General features: G+C 40.2%; 1 protein-coding gene, 1 long non-coding RNA gene and 3 other non-coding genes across 9 annotated transcripts in view; 3 read left to right on the forward strand and 2 right to left on the reverse strand.

The window, feature by feature from the left end:
• Window positions 1-11,125, forward strand: part of LOC141425649 (uncharacterized) — a 41,285-nt gene extending 30,160 nt beyond the window's left edge. For 2 of the 4 annotated variants that reach the window (XR_012450679.1, XR_012450676.1), the window contains exons 5-7: window positions 1,005-1,118; window positions 6,164-6,302; window positions 10,985-11,125. This is a non-coding gene — a long non-coding RNA (uncharacterized lncRNA). Of the gene's footprint in view, window positions 1-1,004; window positions 1,119-6,163; window positions 6,303-9,444 lie in introns of all 4 variants that reach the window. The other 2 variants (XR_012450678.1, XR_012450677.1) reach the window with 2 other exon arrangements.
• Zbtb9 (zinc finger and BTB domain containing 9) overlaps window positions 1-21,866 on the reverse strand; it is a 51,469-nt gene that overhangs the window by 24,798 nt on the left and 4,805 nt on the right. The window contains exon 4 of one of the 2 annotated variants that reach the window (XR_012450674.1): window positions 1,105-5,122. The exons of the other annotated variant lie outside the window; for it this stretch is intronic. The gene's annotated coding sequence lies outside the window, so the exon portion shown is untranslated. Of the gene's footprint in view, window positions 1-1,104; window positions 5,123-21,866 lie in introns of those variants that run through there. 2 annotated transcript variants of the gene reach the window in all.
• Window positions 6,632-6,765, reverse strand: LOC141410625 (small nucleolar RNA SNORA51). Its single transcript, XR_012435460.1, has one exon. It is a non-coding gene; the product is annotated as a small nucleolar RNA SNORA51 (small nucleolar RNA).
• LOC141426063 (U6 spliceosomal RNA) lies at window positions 14,081-14,187 on the forward strand. The gene has a single exon (XR_012451172.1). It is a non-coding gene; the product is annotated as a U6 spliceosomal RNA (small nuclear RNA).
• Window positions 19,803-19,905, forward strand: LOC141410551 (U6 spliceosomal RNA). The gene has a single exon (XR_012435399.1). It is a non-coding gene; the product is annotated as a U6 spliceosomal RNA (small nuclear RNA).

Here is a 21,866-nt window from a genome sequence, read left to right on the forward strand (position 1 = left end):
TTGGAACACACCAGGGGAAAGAGGCAAAGTAAGCACTCAGTCCATCTTCAGTCATCTTGGGGGGAAAAGACTTGAGCTTTAGCTTTAAAGAAATGAAGAACTGGGGGTCAGGGGAGAGAGTTACGATTTTTTAAATAGTTCTGCTCAAAGTATGGGCTGGTTGATCATTATGGAGAGGTTCCAGAGAAGTTGTTATTGCTATCGTTGCTTGAGGGTAGCAACCAAGTCATTGTTGCCTGGCAGGTGGTCTGTCCTGAGGAGGTTTTGCTATTCTCTTCCTTTGGTGCAGTTTCTTTCATCCCTCCTATGTTATCCGTAAGTGCTGTCCTTCCTGGAACCCAAGGTGATTACACAGTGACTGTAGTGAGAAAGGCTTAAGAGCAGACACATGTAAAATGGAGGCAGGAATGCTAATCTTTTCTTTGACTTTTAGTTAATTTGTGGGTCCAAGTAAGGAGTCACTGCTTCAGCAAAAGCAGTTTAAGTACTTGTTACACTAACTTTCAAAAGATGTGCTTGAAGCCAGGTACTGGTAGCTCATGCCTGTAATCCTAGTTACTCAGAAGGCAGAGATCAGGAGGATGGAGGTTTGAAGCCAGCCTGAGTAAATAGTTCGAGAGATACTATCTCGAAAAATCCATCACAAAGATAGGGCTGGTGGAAGGTCCTGAGTTCAAACCCCAGTATGGGGTGGGGGGAATGAGCTTGAAGAAGGGCTTTTCCTAATTTACACAGAGGTGCCCTATGGTAGGGACTCAATTATTTACATCATCTGTTTTGCTAAATACATTAATAAAATAGCTTTTCCAAATTTAGATATATTTGCAAAGATAATAATTAACTTGAATTATTTAATGGCATTAAAATGTTTTAAGTCCACATAATAAAATGCAGCCTAGAACCAAGCCCATAAAATGTTTTAAGTACATGTAATAAAAATGTAACCTAGAGTCAAATCTAAGATAGGAAGATCATGTATTGAATTTTTTTTTTTTTTTTTTCAGATGGACCTTGCTGTTTGTCCAGGCTGGTCTTGAACTTCTGGGTTCAACATGAGTTTCATGAGTATCTGGGACTGTCACTAGAGGAGGAATGAGGGAGTTCCCTCAGTTTCCCAGGTACTTGATATCCACACGTGAAAAGCATTTTAAGAGTAGTACCAGAAGGAGTCTCACAAGACAGAAGTTTTCACAAGAATTTTTCTTAGTATAGCAGGATAAAGTAGGGAGAAATGGGGAAGAAAAAAAGGAGAAACATTCCCTGGTTCCCACATAGAAAATGGGAGTAAAGACTCAAAATGGTGGATCTTATCTGTGGCCTTTATTCTTTCTGAGCTGGGAATACACATGGTCATGTCTAGCAACCCCTAATCATTAGACAATGTTTTGGTGGCTAAGATGGGAGCTGTTTATTATTCTGAAACATGGAGATATGATCTAGACACCCACCCCCACCCCAAATGCAGGGACAACAGGTGAGTTTTAGGACTTCACCTTGCCAGATGGGCCATTTGTTTTTCTGTCACTGTACCCCTTCAAGAAGCCTTACAGAGCTGGGCGCTGGTGGCTCATGCCTGTTGTTAGGAAGTAGAGATCCGGAGGATTGCGGTTCAAAGCCAGTCCAGGCAAATAGTTTGCTAGACCCTATCTCGAAAACACCCAATGCATAAAAGGGCTGGAGTGGCTCAAGTGGTAGAGTGCCTGCCTAGCAAGCGTGAAGCCTTGAGTTCAAGCCCCAGTACAAAAAAAAAAAAAAGAAGCCTTGCAGAGAGGGCACAAGGGCACAAGTGGCTCAGTGGCTCATACCTGTAATCCTAGCTACTTGGGAAACTGAGAACTGGAGGACTGCACTTTAAGGCCAGCCAAGGCAAAAAATTCTTGAGATTCCCATCTCCCTAAATGGGCTGGAGTTGTGGCTCAAGCAGTAGAGCACCATGCTTTGCAAGCATGGAGCCCTGAGTTCAACCCTAGTCTCACCAAAAAAAAAAAAAAAAAAAAAAATCAGATCCTCTAACTCCAAATATTGGATGCTGACAATGTTTAAGACAGTTTATAATTCCTGAACACCTCTACTTATCCATGGAAGATGGTCCTTGAAAAAGGTAAGTCCTACATGTGAGTTTGGACCTGCCCAGAACCTACCACCCACAGTGGACACAGCAGAAGCCTGTCTGGGCCTGCCTAACAAAGGACTGCCTGTGAAGTGTGTTGCCACCAATCAGGGGGCCTTGTTTTTTGGTTTCTAGTGTAAAACTGTTTATATTAAAGCTACATTTGCAAACTCCTTATTAAAGGATTAAAATTACTCTGGTTTGCTTTGTTGTATTTGGAATGCTCAGCTCAAATACATTTTTATTAGATTCTAGAAGCTCTAGGGGTTTCTCATAAGTAAGCTGCTTGTTAATTGCCTTTTTTGTATATAAACAACTCAAATTGGAAAAATGATAGAAAATAGAGAAGCAAATTTTCACTATTTAAAAGGCAATTCTTTATAGTTTTATGTATTCTTTCCCTTTCCATTAATTATTTAACACATTTTTATGATACATAGGGATAATTGTCCTGATTCAAAATTAAAACTGGGAAAAAAATAACATATGTGGTCCAAATGATGGTGCTTTTTCCCCACTAGTAGTTCTGAGGGACAAAGGAATGCATTTGAAAGAGCTTGAGCTTTACAACCATTCAGACCTGATTTGTTTTGTTTTTTTTTTTTTTTTAGAATATAAATTTTCTATTTATTCTTGTTTCAATCTTGGTAAGTTTTTTTGCAATATGTTTTTTCAGACCTGATTTGAACTGGAGCTTCCCAAGTAGCTATAAAGTGTGATCTTGCAGTTTTTGCTCTGTAAAGTAGGAATATCACTCCCTTGCAGTTGCTATATAAAGGTTAAAGATAAATCTGAGTGAAGTGCCTGCCACACAGGAGAGAGGCTTTAATGTTCCCTGTGTGATTCTTGCCAGGTTTTAACTTATGACACTCCAGTGGGTTTTGGCTATGAGTTTGGTTTTGCACATAACATGACCTGTTCTTGCCCTTCTGTAAATTCTTTTCACAGCAATTTCATTTCCCATGGACTTGAGATTAATTTATCTGATGCTCACAATAGTCTGTGAAGGTCTACCTCAAGGCCATCCATAGGAGCTCCAATACAAAATTAGAAAGCTCACAAGGAGCTATGCATGGTGTGCACACAAGTAATCCTAGCAGTTAGGAGGCTGAGGCAGGAGGATCTCCAGTTTGAGGTCAGCCTAGGCTATATAGTGGGACCTTGTCTCTAAGAACAAAATAACAACCAAGCACAAGGTTTATGCCTGTAATCACAGCTACTCTGGAGGCAGAGATTGAGAGGGCAAAAAGTTCACAAGACTCCATCTCAACCAATGGCTGGACAAGGTGGCATGAAGTGCCTGTCATTTCAGCTACACTGGGAAGCACAAATACGTAAATCACAGTCCAGGCCAGCTAGGGCATAAAAGGAAACCCTATATAGCAAATGAACAACTCAAAAAGGTCTGAGGACATGGCTCAAGTAATAGAGTGCCTGCCTAACAAGTGCAAGGTCCTGAGTTCAACTCCTGGTACCACACCCCAAAAAAGTTATTGAGACTCCATCTCAATAAAAAAGCCAGGCATGGTGGTACACCCCTATCATCCCACCTATGCAAGAGGCATAGTAGGAGGATTTTGGTCCAGGCCAACCTGGGCAAAAAACTTGAGACCTATCTGAAAAATAACTAAAGCAAAAAGGGCTACAGGTGTGGCTCAAGTGGTAGAGCACCTGTCTAAGTAAGCTGGAGGCCCTGAGTTCAAACACCAATAACACAACAAAAAGTTTACAAAGAAAATAAACCATCATGAACACCATGAATTAGATTTTGCTTACACAATGAATAGCAAGATGACACCCTAAAGCACTTCAGACAATGGAATAAGATTTAAACTATAAGTACATTAAAAATTATTGCAGTCATAAAACAAGGAATCAAAAGGCATGAAAAGTAAGCAATGCTATAAGAAGATTAGGCAGGTGTCATTTTACAAAGCAATTATTATACACTCAGTGGACAGATTAAACAGAAGATTAGAAGTAGCTGAGGACAGAATTGGGCACAGGAAGATAATTCTGACAAAATTATCTAAAATGTAGCACAGAAAAACTGCAGAGATGAAAAATGTGTAAAAGAGATGAAGAGGCATGGTGGAGAGAATGAGATGTTCCAACAGATTTCTGAAAAAATGTCTGAGCAGAAGAGAATAGAGAGAATGAAGTGGAGTGGAGAAAATGCTCGTTTACAAATTCAACAACTATTTATAACCACCTAATGTGTGCCAGGCACTATTCTAGGATCTTAAAACAGATAGTGAGATAATGAGAAGAGATTATGGCTGATTATCTCCCAGAACTGATTTGGGACAAGAATTCTCAGTCTCAGGAAATGAGTCCCAAGATAGACTAAATCCTCACCCTGCCACATCAGAGAAAGTGAAGAACTCAAAGGTGGGGGAGGGGAATTAGAGGATCCAGAAAGAAAACATGTTTCCTATAAAGCAGTAATGCTTGGACAGACAGAAAATCTCTCAACAGCAACTATGGAAACTAGTAGACAGGGGATATTGCCTTTTGTAGTACTGGGGATCAAACCCAGGCCTGGAGCATGTTAGGCAAGTGTTCTAGCACTGTGCCACATATCCCCCAAACCAAATCACCAGTGCATAGTCAACTCCTGTTTAGATTAACCTAAATCCCTACCAATTTTTTAGACAAGTGGAGAAATATGAGTATAGAATGTGTATTAGATGGTATAAGGAATTATTATCTTTTGGTAATATAATACTGTAGTTAAGTAGATGTCCTAAAATTCCTAAGATGAATACACAAGAATATTGGGTACACTGGGAGTGGCTCAAGTGGTAGAGCAGCTGCCTATCAAGTGCAAGACTCTGAGTTCAAACTTAATACCACCGAAAAAAAAAAACGTTGGGTGAAATCTGGGTGTGGAGTGTGGTGACGAGTTATCTTCAGTCTCAGCTACTCAGGTGGCTGAGGCAGGAAGATCACTTGAGCCCAAAAGTTCCAAAGTTCAAGACCACACTGGGCAAAATAGCTCTGTTTCAAAATCTAAAAAAAAAAAAAAAAACGTTGGTGAGATGCTATGATGCTTGTCGTAACTGTCTGCAAAAGCAAAAGCAATAATGAGCCAGGGCTCAGTGGTACCATGCTTGTGTAGCATGTCCAGGGCCCTTGATTTGATCTCCAGCACACATTCCCCCCCCAAAAAAGTCACAGTAAGATATTATTTCATATAATTATATTGGTTAAAGTAAAAAAAAAGTCTGAAAACACCGAGTTTTGGGGGTGAAGAAATGCCTCAGTGCTGCTAATGGAGGTACAAATTGGCCAACCAGAGAGTAATTTGGTATTAATTGGTAAAAGTGAAGCCGCAATTTCCTCCTACTCAGCATTCTGCTTTTTTGGTTTATAGCCTAGAAACATTCTCCTACACGTGCAGAGATCTATTCCAAGTGGTCCCAATGTGGGCTAATTAGATGTTAGGTGTTTGTGACCCTCTGACTCAGCATGCATTTTTCTAACACTCTTTCCATCTCGTTTATACTCACTGGTGTGCATCACACAGAGGCCTGCCAACCTAGAAAAAAGCTGAAACAAACCATTAACAAAGGACAATATTAGCAAAGCTCTTTGTACAAGAATGCTTATACTAATAGGTGGATTAGTAAAACATTACAGTATTGTATTTTTGTTGTTGTTGGGGATTAGCAGTACTGGGGTTAAACTCAGGGCCTTAACCCTGCTAGGCAGTTGCTCTGCCACTTGAGTCATGCCCCCAGACCTTTTTGCTTTGGTTATTTTTGAGGGTCTCACTTTGCGTAAGTGCCAGGAGGCACTATAAACCTCTTATTTATACTTCCTGAGCAGCTGGGGTGACAGATGTGTACCACCACACCCAGCTTTTATTGGTTGAGACCTGGTCTCTTAAACCTGGGCTAGCCTTGAACTATGATCCCCCTGATCTCTGCTTCCCAAGTAGGGTACAGTATTATCTTCTGACATGGATATTATATCACTTGTGAGGTGATCTAGCTAATAATGTTTGATTTGACTCCAATCAAAACTTTGACTCTAATCTATATTTTATAGGACATACAGAGGAAAGTGGAACATGCTAACATTAGCACAAGGAAGCAATCCAACTCTGAGGGCTTATTCTACAGGACAACAAGCCTCCTCTTCACCTACCCAGTGCCTCAAGAAAAGGGACTGTGCAAGGTTAAAGAGGGTAAGGATATAATAAATCACAATGAATGTGCTTTTGGATTGGATTTGAACTGAAAAGCAGACACTCTTAAGATAACTGGAAAACTTTAAATATGGAATGGATACTAGATGATATTAAGGATTTTTTTTTTCTTTTTTCTTGGTGCTAGGGATGGAACTCAGGACCTTGCACATGTTAGGAAGGCGCTCCAGAATTAGTTTTTTGAGACAGGGTGTCACTATGTAATCCAGGCTGGCCTCCAGTTTTCAATCCCAGTGCTTCTGCCTCCAAATGCTGGGATTATAGGTGTGCACCTGGATAGTAAAGTTGTCTTTTTAAATATTTCTTCCCTATGTCTCCCCTTTCACAATAAAAACCCAGCACAGGGCCTGGGCTGAGGTATATTGGAATAGGTTTACTTTCCCTCCTCTTTATCTATACAGACAGTGTAAGAACACAGCCTATGGTAAGCCATCAGGAGGCAAAACAGTTCTCTTTTAATGTAAATATAAAACTTATAATTTTTTATTTATTTTATTTTTTTTGGTGATACTGGGGTTTGAACTCAGGGCCTCACACTTGCTAGGCAGGCATACTACCACTTGAGCCACTCCACCAGCCCTTTTTGTGTTAGGTTTTTCAAGATAGGGTCTCACAAACTATTTCCCCAGGCTGGCTATGAACCTCGATCCTCCTAATCTCTGCCTCCTGAGTAGGTGTAAGGCATCAGTGCCCAGCCTTTTTTCCTTTTTTAATAGAAAGTGAGCTGTGGTCTCACTATGTTGCCTAGGCTGACCCTGCATTCCTGGGCTCAGGGGATCCTCCTATTTCAGCCTTCCAAGTAGGTAGAACGACAGATGCACACCACCATGCCTAGCTAGAATGTAATCCTAGCTAGTCAGGAAGCAGAGATGAAGAGGATTGAGGTTTGATGCCAGCTCGGGCAAATAGTTCATGAGACCCTATCTCAAAAATATCCAAAACAAAAAAGGGCAGAGTGGATCAAGTGGTAGAGCACATGCTTAGTAAGCGTGAGGCCCTGAGTTAGCAAAACAAACAAACAAACAAAAACCTAGTATTTACCAACCCAAAAACCAAAATCAAGTTATATGCTATGGGTGTGGTGGCCTTGTCTATAGTTTCAGTACTCAAGAACTGAGAGGTAGGAAGGACCATGTGTTTTCAAGGTCAAACTGTGCTACAAGAACTCAGGTAAGAAGGACCATGCGTTTTCAAGGTCAAACTGTGCTACAAGAGCAAGTTTGAGACCAGTGTGAGCTGTGTAAGGAGGGGGAAGAAAAGCAAAGAGGCTTTCAGGAAAGCCAAAAACAAGTGGACAGAAAACATATACCAGACAGAAAGTTAACCAAAAGAAAACATTATTAGTGGGCTAGGGTAATGTGAGGCCTCATGTTCAATTTCCAGAAGTGGAGGAAAATAAAACATTACTAGAATGAAGAGGATTTTTATATGAGCATAGAAGATATATTTCACAAGAAGATCTTAAAATTTTAAGTTTTAGCTGGATGTCGGTGGCTCACACCTATAAACCTAGTTACTTGGGAGGGTGAGATCAGGAGAATCATGGTTTGAAGTCAGCCTGGGCAAGTAATTTGAAAGACCCCCCCATCTCCAAAACAACCAGAACAAAATGGACTAGAGGTGTGGCTCAAGCAGTAGAGCACCTGCTTTGCAAGCATGAAGCATTGAGTTCAAACCTTAATCCCACACACAAAAAAAATTCTAAGCTTTTATGCACAAAATAATATAGCCTATTAACCTAAAAAGCAAAACCTGACAGAATTATAAGGTGCAATTTATAATTCCTAATGCTAGTGGAAAATTTTAATGTAACTCAGAAATTTCTAGAACAACCAAAGTTAGTAACAAATATATTAACACACTATAAATAAGCAATGTTGCATACAATAGAGAATTCACATTCTTATCAAGTACAATGGGGCATTTAACAAAAATGGCAAAACTAGACTATACAAAGGATAGAAAATAAGTTCTAATTGCAAAGAATTATTACACAAGCCTATATGCTTGAATCACAATGCCATTAACTTAGAAATCAATTTTTAAAAGATACCTTTAGCCAAGCGCTGGTGGCTCATGCCTGTAATCCTAGCTACTCAGGAGGTAGAGATCAGGAGGATTGCAGTTCGAAGCCAGCCCAGGCAAATAGTTCCCTAGACCCTATCTCAAAAAAACCCATCACAAAAAAAAAGGGCTGGTGGAGTGGCTCAAGATGTAGGCTCTGAGTTTAAGCCTAGTACTGGGAAAACCAAACACTTTAAACTCCATATGCTTAAACTTAAAAACACATACACCAGGTGCCAGTGGCTCACGCCTGTAATCCTAGCTACTCAGGAGGCAGAGATTCTGGGAATCATGATTCAAAGCCAGTCCTGGCAAACAGTTCATGAAACCCTATCTCAAAAAAGCTCATCACAAAAAAGGCCTGTTGGAGTGGCTCAAGCAGTAAGAGTGCTTGCTGGGCTAGTATGAGGCTCTGAGTTCAAAACCCAGTATAAACAAACAAACAAACTTTTAGATACATGCAACTTTTAGATGATTCATATGCCCATTAAAAGCTACTACATCTGGGACAGCAGCTGCATTTGGAGTTACCACCAGATTAAATTTGTGACAATCCACAGTCATTTCCTAAGAACCACATGATTTTGCACAGGCCAAACTAGCGAATTAGATGGAAAGGATAAGTATCACCACCTCTGCTTCTTTTAAATTTTTGATGGAAGCATTAGTGTCTACATTTTCCCCAGGATGCAGTACTGTTTCTGATTTACTGTCCAGATGGGTGGAAGGTCCACAGGCTTCCATTTATCCCTGCCTACCATAATGATGCATAGATCAGAGCCAAAATGGGGATTCTTGGAAGTGCAAATAAATCTATTACAATTATACATTCAGGAACCAGAAAAATAGCTGCAGGATGAGTTCATGGGTCTACTGGGCCCCCTGTGAGTCAGATTTAAGTTTTAAGATTCTATCACCTGACTATTACATGCTCCTACTTTGAATGGTGGATCATAGTAGCACTTGAATCTGTAGGGACTGGCATCAATTTGCCAGTGTGTAATAATTCCCTAAAAGGCCTGGGTACTTTCTTTTCCCCAATGCACTGTCACTACAGTAAATTGCTGCAAGTTCTGCTCCAGAATGCCTGGAAGAAGGTTAAAGTGTTTGCTTGCAGCAGTGGCGCAAGGTCCTTCACCAAGGGAATCCGGCCTCCTTCTCCATCAAAGGGTTCTGCATCTGTGCACTGACTATATTTGGAACCTGGGTAAGAGGTCATCATTCTCCACGTTAGACTCAAGCCAGGTTTGTTGTTTGTTTTGCAGTGCTGGGGCCTGCATGTATGCTAGGCAAGAGCTACACCCCAGCCCCACACAAGTCAGGTTTTTGACTAAAACCTAGATATCTTCCTGTGATACACATCAAGCAATACTCCATTAAGTAGGTTACCTATTTGGTTTTTAGAGAACTACACCTTGATCAATTAGCTACCACTAAAGATCTCTGCAGGCTAAGGTGTTTTGATCACTGGGACATTTACGATACCCTTTATGGTTGATGTATTACCTTTTCTTTGCCTTCCTCAGCCTCTGCTGTAATGTAATACATCTTCCCCACTGAAATCAAAATGCCCATCTTAATTTGGTGTGGGGGGGTGGTACTGGGGTTTGAACTCAAGGCTTCGAGCTAGACAGGCACTCTACTGCTTGAACCATACTTCTAGCCCTAGAGGACCCATCTTAAAGGTGGAATCTCCTACAGTCATACCTGGCCTACAAAAGACTGCTGCCACAGAATTTCTAGAGATTCTCTCTTCACTGAGGGGTTTTGTGTGTGTGTGTGCTTGTGTGGTGCCAGGGATCTAACCCAGAGACTAGTGCAGGTATTCTACTACTGAGCTACATCCACAGCCCAAATGTGTTTCTTTTTGTTTTTGTTTTTTTGAGACAGGATCTCACTCTGTAGGCCAGGCTGGCCTGGAACTCGAGCTCTTCCTGCCTCCACCTTCTGAATGCTGGGATTATGCCTGGCTCAAATGCATTTTTCAGTATCTTAGAAAGGGAGTATCTTCCTGAGCTTTCTCGTATTATACTGTTAGGGAATGTCACATACACAAATTTAATCTAACATTGCTCTTTTCCTGTACCTTTGGATTTCTTCCTCTATATCATACCAGGAAAGCTCTGGCATCTTAGCCTCATTGAATTAGACCTCATTAAACTTGAATTTTGAGTTTAACTTTCAACCAACCAACCAAATAAGCAGTTACACTCATCTTCATCTACACAAGCTAATACATTACATTCAGAATTTCAGTAAGCACACTCAAGATAATTTAGGAGTGGGGATACTTGCCTAGCATGCTCAAGGCCCTGGGTTTGGTCTCCAACACAGCAAGAAAAAAAAAAAGAATTTGGCCTGATGCAATGTTATATTGTGCCCTCCTTGATCTATCAACCTGCTATAGTTTGGATAAGTGTTCCCCAAAGGCCTGTGTGTTAAAGGCTTGGTCCCCAGCCCATAGCACTATTGGGAGGTAGTGGAACCTTTAAGAGGTCATACCTATTTGAGACAAAGTTAGGTCATTGGGAGTGAGCCCCTTGAAGGGAATTTTAGGATGCCAGTCTCTTACTCTTTTTTACTCTCCTTCCTGGCAGTCACGATGTGAGCATCTGGCTCTATCACGTTCTCCACCATGATCTGCTGCCTGGCCACAGGCCCAAAAGCAAAAGGGACCATGGTCTCATGGTCTGAAACCTCCAAAACAATGAGCCAAAATAAACATTTCCTCTTCATAAGTTGATTATCTTTATATGTTGATTATCTCAAGTATTTGTTACAGTAACTATAGACTGTCTAATGGAACTTCAGAATCCATTTTCACACACATTCCCCAGGTATATGTGAACAAAATTCTTTTGGTGTCTAAGCTATTTCCTCCAGAGTCACAGAGTACTGCTGTCCCTCTGGAGCAGTCTAAGATTTGACACTACTTATGAGCCTAGTGGCAAGAGAGCTATGCTCTGGTGGGTCTTGGGGATAATGAGCATCCCCTTTCAAAGCATCTGTTTCAGGTGAAGTTGTCACAAGTTTTCATACAGAGGAAAGCTAATATCATCAGACACCAGAGGGCAAGCTACTTCTGGTAAGGGAGCTCAGAATAATCTGGGAGTTCAAGATTACCAGTTTTAGGGCTGGAGGCATGGCTCAAGTGGTAGAATGCCTGCCTAGCAAATGAGAGGCCCCAAGTTCAAACCCCAGTACTGTCAAAAAAGAAAAAAACAAAACTGGTTTCATCTGAATTTTAATTCATTTGAGGTGTCTTAATTTCAAGGTTCAGGATCACATTCTTTCCTGATCCTTGTCCTATCTCTTACATGTGAACTTGGCAAGATGGTGAATTCAACTGTCATTATAATTCAGCAAGCTGCAGAATTAAATTTTACTTTTGCTTTTCAACAATATTAGCCATGGAGCTACAAGAAATAAGAGACTTTTCTAGGTTATCACAGAATCTCTCTGGCTCTCATTCCATGGCTTGAGAACCCTAAGTTAAGATATCTAAGTTTATTATTTATTTCCTTATCAGCGCTCAAGCATATTCAAACAAACCCATCCCACACACATCCTTAGGGTCATTATCACTGCCACAATGTTAAATACAGCAGCTATATGGATCCTATGGCATGTGTTTCAGTTAGTACCTCACCAAAATCAACCACAGATGATAGCTTAATTATGATCCCATTACATGCTGTGGGTTACTAGCAGTCCATCCTTCATTGACAAGGAGGTCACACTCTGCTCAGTTCAAGGACACAACTGAAATCTTATCTTTATTGGTCTATTTCCTGGGACCACTCCTAGTACATCTAGTACATTTTTTTTCCTTTTTTTTTTTTTGGGCGGCACTGGAGCTTGAACTCAGGGCCTCACACTTGCTAGGCAGGTATGCTACCTACCATTTGAACTACTCCACCATCCCTTTCTCGGGTATTTTCAAGATAGGATCTCGTGAACTATTTGCCTGGACTAGCCTTGAACCACAATCTTTCTGCTCTCTACCTCCCAAGTACTACCGAAGGATTACAGGTGTGAGCCACTGATGCCCAGCTATCCTTTTTGGATTTTCAAGACAGGGTCTCATTATGAGCCCAGGCTGTCCTCCAACTCATGATCCCTCTACTTTGGCCTCCTGAGTGCCTGGATTATAGATGTGCACCACTGTGCCTGGCTAGTACCAATTCTTTATCAGTCTGTAGCCAATCAAGAGACAGAAACCACAGTAGTAATTTAAGCAGGGTGGTTTAATGTAAAGAATTATTAAATATACTGGGTGTGGTAGAGTGCACCTATAATCCCATTCCTCAGAAGGCCAAGGCAGGAGGATCATGAATTCAAGATCAGCCTGGGCTACATAATGAAAACCTATCATAAACAAACAAACAAACAATTACTAAGTGTTAGTGTTGACAGGATAGTAAATGTAAAGAGATGAAGAAAGCTCTCAAGGGTATCCTATAGAGGAAGAAATACTGCTAAGGCTATGGTTCAGCTCTTATTGGAGAAGGTGTGGTTGCAGCCCACTGGACAGCAAAAGTTTGTTAGGCTGTCTGAAAGTCAACTGAGAAACCTCAGGTGAAACCAAACCTGTTGGGACCTTGATCTTGGACTTACAGCATTCAGAACTGTAAGAAAATAAATACCCGCTGTTTAAGGCAACCAGTCTGTGGTATTCTGTTATGGCAGCCCTTACAAATTAACATAGGACTCTTGCCTAGCAAACGCAAGGCCCTGAATTCAAACCCCAATAATGCCAAATAATGACAACAAAACTAATATAAGGGGCCACTGATACTTGACAATAAATCTTTAAGGAGAATTTTAGATCATGGAGATGGAATGATAGTGGTGTGCTTACAAGAAATCAAAGTCATGATTACACTAGAAAAATTATGTTCAAAAATGCATTCTAAGGCTGGGAGTGTAGCTCAGTGTTAGAACATTTGCCTTGTATGTGTGGGGCCTTGGGTGTGATCCCCAGCAGCACCCCACACCCCAGAAAAAAAAAGCATTCCAGCACAACCCACAGCTCAGGATTATTAAGGATTATCAGAAACTGCATAATACAGACAAAAGGAATGCACCACTTTTCTATTTTGAGTTTTTGTCATGTGTTGTCAATGTTCAGAAATTATTCATAATCTTCAACCCTAATGACCCTATTGCCAAGAAAAGCAGACTGTTCAACCGCTTTTGACTCCAGATATGGATGGGCCTCAGGCATTCGCTGTTCACTTACTCCTCCACAGCTCATTCTAGTTCACCTTCATCTCTCACTAAACAGCAACAAGTGACCACAGCCTCCATGTGTCCCTTCTCATCTCCAAACCCCACTCCTATCTTCAGTAACCACGTACAAAATCTTACCTTATTTACTTTATTATCGCTGTTTATTTGCCTTCATTATGTCTTCACCATATTAAGTCACTGCTCATTTACATTACATTGAGCATTTGTAGATTAAAAGGAAAACATAATTTGTGTCTTACAATGTTACTACACAAATTAATGAGTTAACTGTTAAAAAATCAAGTGTTTTTAAGGCTTTATATTAAGTTGAAAAACATGGTCGTCATATTTTATATTGTCATATTTATATTGAGTATTTCAAGTACTAAGGGAAGTCTGTCAGGGTTTTTAGATTATGTTGGAAATACATCGTTTTTTCCATTTAAAACAATTGACAAATAGTGCTCACTTCGGCAGCACATGTACTGAAATTAGAACAATACAGAGAAGATTAGCATGGCTCCTGCATAAGGATTACATGAGCATTTCTCATTTTAAAAAAATAATGGCATATAGACTCCCATTATCTAAAAATCCACTATCCTACACATTTTTAGGAATGGATTTGGGCTGGGAGTGTGGCTCAAGTGGTAGAGCGCCTACCTAGGAATGGACTAAATTCTCTGAGAGAGGCCTGAACTAGGAGACAGGGTACTGGGAAGGATGGAGCCATGTGGCCATCATATCAATGTCCACTTAATGTTACATTCCATTATAATACATATAAATCACTACCGATTCTAAGATTACCTCCTAGATTAGGGAGATACAGTCTGACCACTCCATTTACAGTTAATGCTTTCCCCCTTGAATCTAGAAAGATAGCTATGTAGTATTGATTTGGCTGTGTATGATTGTCTACCACAATCACCTGTTGGCTTTTGTGTTTTATTTTGGTGCTGGGGATTGAGCCCAAGGACTCACAAATGCTAAGCACATGCTCTACCAGTGAGCTACACCCCCAGCCAATTTCTTCATTAACATCAAATGATAATCCTTCCCTGGATCAATAAAGCTTAATAACTTTTCTTCAATCACTATTTTTTTTCTTTTCCTCCCTCCCTTTACTTTCACTAGGGATTGAACCCAGGTCTTTGAACATGCTAAGCACACGCTTTACCACTGAGCTACACCCCTAATTTTCAAAGTAAGGAATTATTTTAGCATTTGCCTCAAAAAAATGAAACTTCTTGGCTTCCTCTCATTCTGAATATCATTTTCCACCCATTCAATGTGTTCATCCAAGACAACCATTATTCTTTTAGTAATCAGATTGTCACAATTTACTCAGTGGAAAACACCTTCATATAGGTTCCTGGCTCCTGCTGACATGACATTATTTTCTAAAACTTTCATGCCTCTTAACATGCAAAGGAGTCCTAGGTTCCCCTATTAAAGTGCCTGCTCTGGATGTGGAGTCAGCAGTTTCTGCAAGCAACCACCCTTTGCCCTAATGTAGATGGCTTTGGAGATCACAGATGGGCATCAGGGGTGTTCATCACTTCTCATTCACTTCAGGAGTTAGGACCAGAAAAAACATATTTAAAGACAATGAGAGCCAACCACCAGTGGTTCACACCTGTAATGCTAGCTACTTGGAAGGATAAGATTAGGAAAATCAAGGTTCAAGGCCAACCCAGGCAAATCTTTTGAGAGATCCCATCTCCGAAATAACCAGAGCAAAATGGATTGGAGGTGTGACTCATGTGGTAGAGTATCTGCTTTGCAAGTACAAATCTCTGAGTTCAAATCCCAGTCCAACAAAAAATGAAAAAATAAAAGACAATGAGAACCAGGTATGGTGGTACACATCTGTAATCCCAGCCATTTGGGAGGTAGAGGTAGGAGGATCTCAGTGCAAGGCTGGCTCGGGGAAAGTTAACCTGAACTCTATCTGAAAAACTAACAGCTAGGTGTAGGTGACTCAGACCTGTAATTCTAGCTACTTGGAAGGCTGAGATCCAGAAGATCACTGTTCAGGGCCAGCCCTGACAAAAAGTTTGGGAGACCCCCATCTCCAAAATAACCAAAGCAAAATGGACTGAAGGTATAGCTCAAGCAGTTCAGTGCCTGCTTTGCAAGCACAAAGCCCTGAGTTCAAATCCTAGTTCTACCAAAATAGTTTTTCTAAGATTCTATAAAAACTAGGTTTTGCTTTTTGGTATTGGGGTTTGAACTCAGGGCCTCAAGCTTGCTATGCAGGTGCTCTATCACTTGAGCCATGCCTCAACCCTAAAAAGTAGTTCTGGTTAATGTTTCAAATTACTGGAAAGTATCTTTTCATATACACTTGAACATATATTTCAAGATCTCATTACCATTCATGTTATAATTGATTTATCCCACTTTTTTTTAATAGATCAATCTGGTTTTAGTGGTTTTCAAAAATAATCCCTTTTAGATTCCAATTTTTTTGTTTTGGTGGTGCTGGAGAGCAAATGCAAGGGCTTTGTGCTTGCTAGGTGAGCACTGAACCACCGAACCACATGCCAGCCCTTAAACAGCAGCTTGTCTTTTGTTTTGTTTTTATTTTTGAGACACGGTCTTACTATGTAACCCAGGATCACCTGAACTTGTGGTCATCCTGCCTCAGCCTCCCAAAAGCTGGGATTATAGACATGTACCACCATACCTGGCTTATAGATCTCCACATATCCCATTGGTTCTCTTTTTCTGAGGAATTTCACTGATACAACCACTATTATCAAACACTGAACGTCTTTTGAAATTAGTTTTTGCTGTAGGCATGGTAATATTTCTTGATGAATTTAATCTAAAATTATAAGGCAAAAGAGTGCTTATAAGAGCTGGTGGAGTGGCTCAAGCAGTACAGCACCTGTCTAGCAAGGAATAAGGCCGAGTTCAACCCCAGTGCCACACACACACACACACACACACACACACACACACAAAAGAGCGCTTATATGGGAAATTTATACTACAATAAAGTTCTTAGTTGTTTGAATTATAGGTAAACCAAGCTGCTTTATATATATCCTGTACTATCAACAGTTAAAACAAAAGCATGATCTCCATTCCCATACAAATTTGCTGCAGATCTATTCTCTAAACTCAAACTACAATTTCAGCAGGCTTTTTGGACCTCAATACAAATGCAAAGGAAATTTCCATATTTTATTTAACTGCAATTGAAAGTCAAATGACCTTCAATTGCAGGTTCTTAATCTACAACATAGTTTATATAAAAGGTAAGTATTGAGAAAAATGTAACACAATTATTCAAATACCTTCTAAGTAATAAATATGCCCAATTAAAAGCATCTGCTTTGGGGCCACAGCTGTAGCCATGAAGCCTTGGGAAAGCACGCATGGGTGTAAGGCACAGTCCCACTTCACTGGTTTGCCAGGAAGTGCCTCAGGGAATGGCTCTGGGAACATAAGCACACATTTCCTCAAGTGCTATCAGCACTGTGTCCAAAGATCAATAAACAGGGATGGTGGTGCAGGCTTTCAATTCTAGCACTTGGGAGGTAGAGGCAGGAAGATCACAATTTTAAGGCAAGCCTGGGCTACAAAAAAGATTCCTACTGAAGGACAAGAGTTCATGAGCCCTGGCAAAGAAAATCTGAAAACTCTTCTTCACCTTGATGGTTACCTTGAAAATGGATCTTTCAAATCAGGAAATCAAGTACTGGGAATTTTGTCAGCTCAGGCTGTGAAGCTAACCATCAAATGTGATGAGTTTAGGAGGAAGGAGTTTTAGTTCCTACTTCTTGATTCCTCTCACTATAAAAGATGAACCAGCACTCTTTGCTTTGGAATGATTTCTTACTTGGTCTGGCATCTTGCAGGAACTCAAGGCAATAAAACTGAAACATTTCTTAGGATTATGGTTGCAATAATTGGTCTGAGATCGGCCTTAAATATACCTTGTATGTATATAATGATAAACTAGTCAGGATGATCAGAATTGCCTGATCTCTTGGTTTTTGCTATGAAAAACCATTATCCAGGAGTCACTGGTCATGAAAGCAATTAGTTAGGACCTCTGTTTTACTGGACATGAGAGTTTCAATTCATGCTTGAACACACAGTTTTATTTTCCCATAGTAACTAACAGGATTGCTGGTGGGTGCCCTGTGTTAGCAAAGAGGACAGGTGGTCCTGAACTAAAGAGGCAAGAGATTAAGGTGTGAAATCTTCGAGAATGTTGCAGTGCCCATTTCAGAACTCACAGCGCAGTTCAGGAATTGAGATACTTGGAGTAGCAATAGAGAGGAACTTAAATTGCAAAGATTCTCTATTCCCAGCTTTTACCCTATTGCCAGTTTTTACCCTAAGTCAATGAATTCAACCTGCTTATCATAAAAATGCCAAAATACTCCATCTGGTTAAATGGGCTGAAAATGTTATTTATCTGACTCGCCTTGTTTACTCACCCTGTCATGTAATGTGTGTAATCATGAAGATTATTTAAAAAAATAGGCTCACACCTATAATCCTAGCTACTAAGGAGGCAGAGATCAAGAGGATTGTGGTTCCAAGCCAGCCTGGGCAAATAGTTCCAGAGACTTTATCTTAAGAAAACCCATCACAAAAAAAAAAAAAAGAAAAGAAAGAATAAAGGGCTGGGCTGGTAGAGTGGCTCAAGGTGTAGGCCAAGTTCAAGCCCTAGTACTGCTAAATAAATAAATTAACAAGTAAATAAAATCACAGGCTCTTGGATTGTTAGAAATTGATTTTTTTTTTTTGGTGGGACTAGGATTTGAACTCAGGGCTTCATGCTTGCAAAGCAGGTGTTCTACTGCTTGAGCCACACCTCCAGTCCATTTTGCTCTGGTTATTTTGGAGATTTGATCTCTCAAACTATTTGCTAGGACTGGCCTTGAACTGTGATCCTCCTGATCTCAGCTTCCCAAGTAGCTAGGATTATACATGTGGGTTACTGGCTCCTGGTTGCAATTGATTTTAATGACAGGAAACACTAACTTCAAACCCCAATTAAGCAATGAACCTTGATTATAAAATATTGCGTATTATTGTATTTTGAATTGCCAATAAAGTTCCTGTAGTCATTTATTTTTTTAAGTACACATATATCCTTGATTTTGCTTCTTGGCATGAAAAGCCAGAAACATGCACTACCTGAACCTTTCTAGAGTAAGTTTGCCAATTCCTAGTCTAGAACACTTGACAAGTACATGTAGCTGTCCCACTGAACAGCTATGGTGATCCAAACAAGGATCTTGGGGTTTTTTCTTTCTATTTTTCCTTTCAGACAGGTTCTCACTATGTAGCCTAGGCTGGCCTCCAACTCATGATCCTCTGCCTCTGCCTCTTAAGTGCTGGGATTACAGGCATGTACCACCATGCCTGGCCAAGAGAAACTCTTGATCCAAGTTCTTATATTCCTGTGTTCTCTCATTAAATGACCTCTCATTCAGTTACTCAGCCCAAAACCCTAGAGAGCTTCCTTGATGATTTGGCTCTCCCACAATCTCTATTTTAATCTACTGGAACACTCTATCAGTCTTTTTTTGTTTGTTTGTTTCTTTCTTTCTATCAGCCTTGCCTCAAATGTAATGGGTTTAATTCATCTACTTCTCTGCACCTCTGCTGCCTTTACCCACCTCTTGTCTGCCCTACTGAAGTAGTCTAATTGGTCTTCCTGCTTCTATTCTTACTCCCTAATGCTTCACTATTCACTCAGTAATCTCTTGATTACTCCCCTACTTAAAACTCCTTATAGCCTTTCCCCTATACTTCCAAATCCAAATTCCTTTTTATGATCCGAGGACTGTGTGACCCAGCCCCAGACTACTTCTGCAATCACATCTCATTTCTCTCTCCATACTGTAGGTCCACCAGTCTCCCTGATGAAAAAAAAAAATCAATTTTTCTCTTTCTTAGTCTTTGCATTTGCTAAACACTTTACTAGCTCCATCTTCCCTCTTTCTTTGCATATTAGACCAATGCATAAGGCACAGCTTCCTTTTCTGTAACTTACCATATTACCCGGTTTATTTCCTTCATAGCACTAGTAGTAAGCTTGAGAACAGACATTGTCCATTGTGCCTAGGGCAGTGTTCACATGTAATGGGTAGACTGGAGGACTGGCAAATAATTACTGAACAAAGGAAAGTGCAAGATATGTGGAAGTCAGTGCTTGCTTTACCAGCACATACACTAAAATTGGAATGACAGAGAGACTAGCCTGGACTTGTGCAAGAATAACATGCAAATTCATAAACAGTTCTAAATTTTTGAAAATGTATTATATATACACAACAGTATTATTCATCCATAAAGAATGAAATGTCATTTTTAGGGAAATGAAAAGAAAGGGAGATCATCAGTGAAATAAGTTAGACTCAGAAAGATAAATATCACGTTTTCTCTCACATGCAGAAGCTGGATTTTAAAAACAAGACATTAAAGTAGAAGGACTATGTAGGAAAAGGAAGGGAACCAGTGAGAAGGGGGACAAGAAAGGGTAATGGGTGACTATGATAAAAGTACATTACATATGTGTATGAAAATGTCAATAAAATTATTTTGTACAACTAATATACACTAATAAGTAATAAAAACAAAGATGGTAAATACATGTTGTGTTTAGTTTTATCACAATAAAGGAAAAAGAAAGATATGGGGAAGTTAGAGCTACCGAAACATATAGTAGAGGTCCTACCTTGGCCTAGTAGTCAGGGAGATTTCTAGATGAAGTTATGGTTAAACTGACATGTCTAAAGAAAATAGGAATCATCCTGATAAGCATGAGAAGTAGGAAAAGTAGAGGCCTAGGAGAGCCAGTGAGCCATAAGACACTAGCATCTGGGACTAGATCATTTGGACTCCTCTTCCATGAACCAGTAAGAGGAAACAGAGGAAAGGCCTGTGCTGGAGGATGGTGAAACAGTACATTTTTGCTTTAGGAAGCTCACTCTGGCCATTGCGCATAAAACAAAATATGAGGGAAAGCAAGACAAAACCAAGAACCAGTTAGGAGGCTGCAGTGGAAGTAGGGAGGATGAAGGAATGTATTCATTTGAAATATTCAGAAGATAGCACTGATAGAACAATTATGGGAGTTGAGAGAGGTATCAGGGGATACTCCCAGGTTTCAGCCTCGAGTGTCTGGGTCGATAATGGAACCATTAACAAAGCTGGACACCACCGAAAAGTAGCTTGCTAGTGGTAATGTACTGTAGACACAATATGCTTGAGAGGTCTCTTAAGAGATAATCCAGGGTCCAAGTTTGTATAATGTTTTCTGCTCTTATCAGTGCCTGAGGATACACAGTAAGTACTTACTGTTGAAGGAAAGAAAGAAGAAATCCCAGTGGAGGTCACTACTATTTAAATGGTTTATCTCAAGAGTGAACAAAACCACCAAAATATGTAAAGTTAGAAGAAAGCATAAAGAGCCCTGAACAGCTGGGTGCCAGCAGCTCACGCCTGAAATCCTAGCTACTGAGGAGGCAGAGAGCAGGAGGATCAAGGTTCAAAGCCAGCCTGGGCAAACAGTTTGAGACTTTATCTGGAAAATACCCACTACAAAAAAGGACTGGCAGAGTAGCTATAGTGGTAGAACGCCTGCCTAAAAAGAGTGAGGCCCAGAGTTCAAAAACCAGTACCATCAAAAAGAAAAAAAAAGAGCCCTTGAAGAACTGTATCTTTAAGAAACAGGTAACAACAATAAGGATAACATCTAATCCTTATTGAGTACAACATGCCTCATTTTCAATTTAGCTGAAATATGTTTCCTTATGTTATGCGATCTCTTCCAGAGAGACTGGTCTGTGAAAAGGTGTGGGGAACTGACAACTACTGATCTCACTCCCAAGCCTCTGTTCTAAATATTTTACAAGTATTAATTCTCACAACCTACTGAGCATAGTTAAATGCTAAGGAACTACAGAGATAAAGAGGGTGAAGGTACAGAAGAGAGGGGATAACTAAAAGAACAAAGGCTCTGGGAATAAGGTTATCCTTGACAGAAGGGACATCACTTCCATTATTAGGAGAAAAGGACAGAGGCAAAGAGGAAACAAGCTAAAGTTTACTTAAAAGAAAATCTTTCTCAAACACAAAACAAACTTTTATCACATTAGTTTTCCATATAATACCTAAAAAGCTCTTAATTGGTTTGAAAGAAGTAATAACAAAGTGTTATAGGGATGAAGGAGAGGGAGAAAGCAATTCTGCCTTAGGTTTGGCAGGCTG

This window comes from Castor canadensis, chromosome 8, assembly GCF_047511655.1.
Source record: "Castor canadensis chromosome 8, mCasCan1.hap1v2, whole genome shotgun sequence".
Taxonomy (NCBI): Eukaryota; Metazoa; Chordata; class Mammalia; order Rodentia; family Castoridae; genus Castor; species Castor canadensis.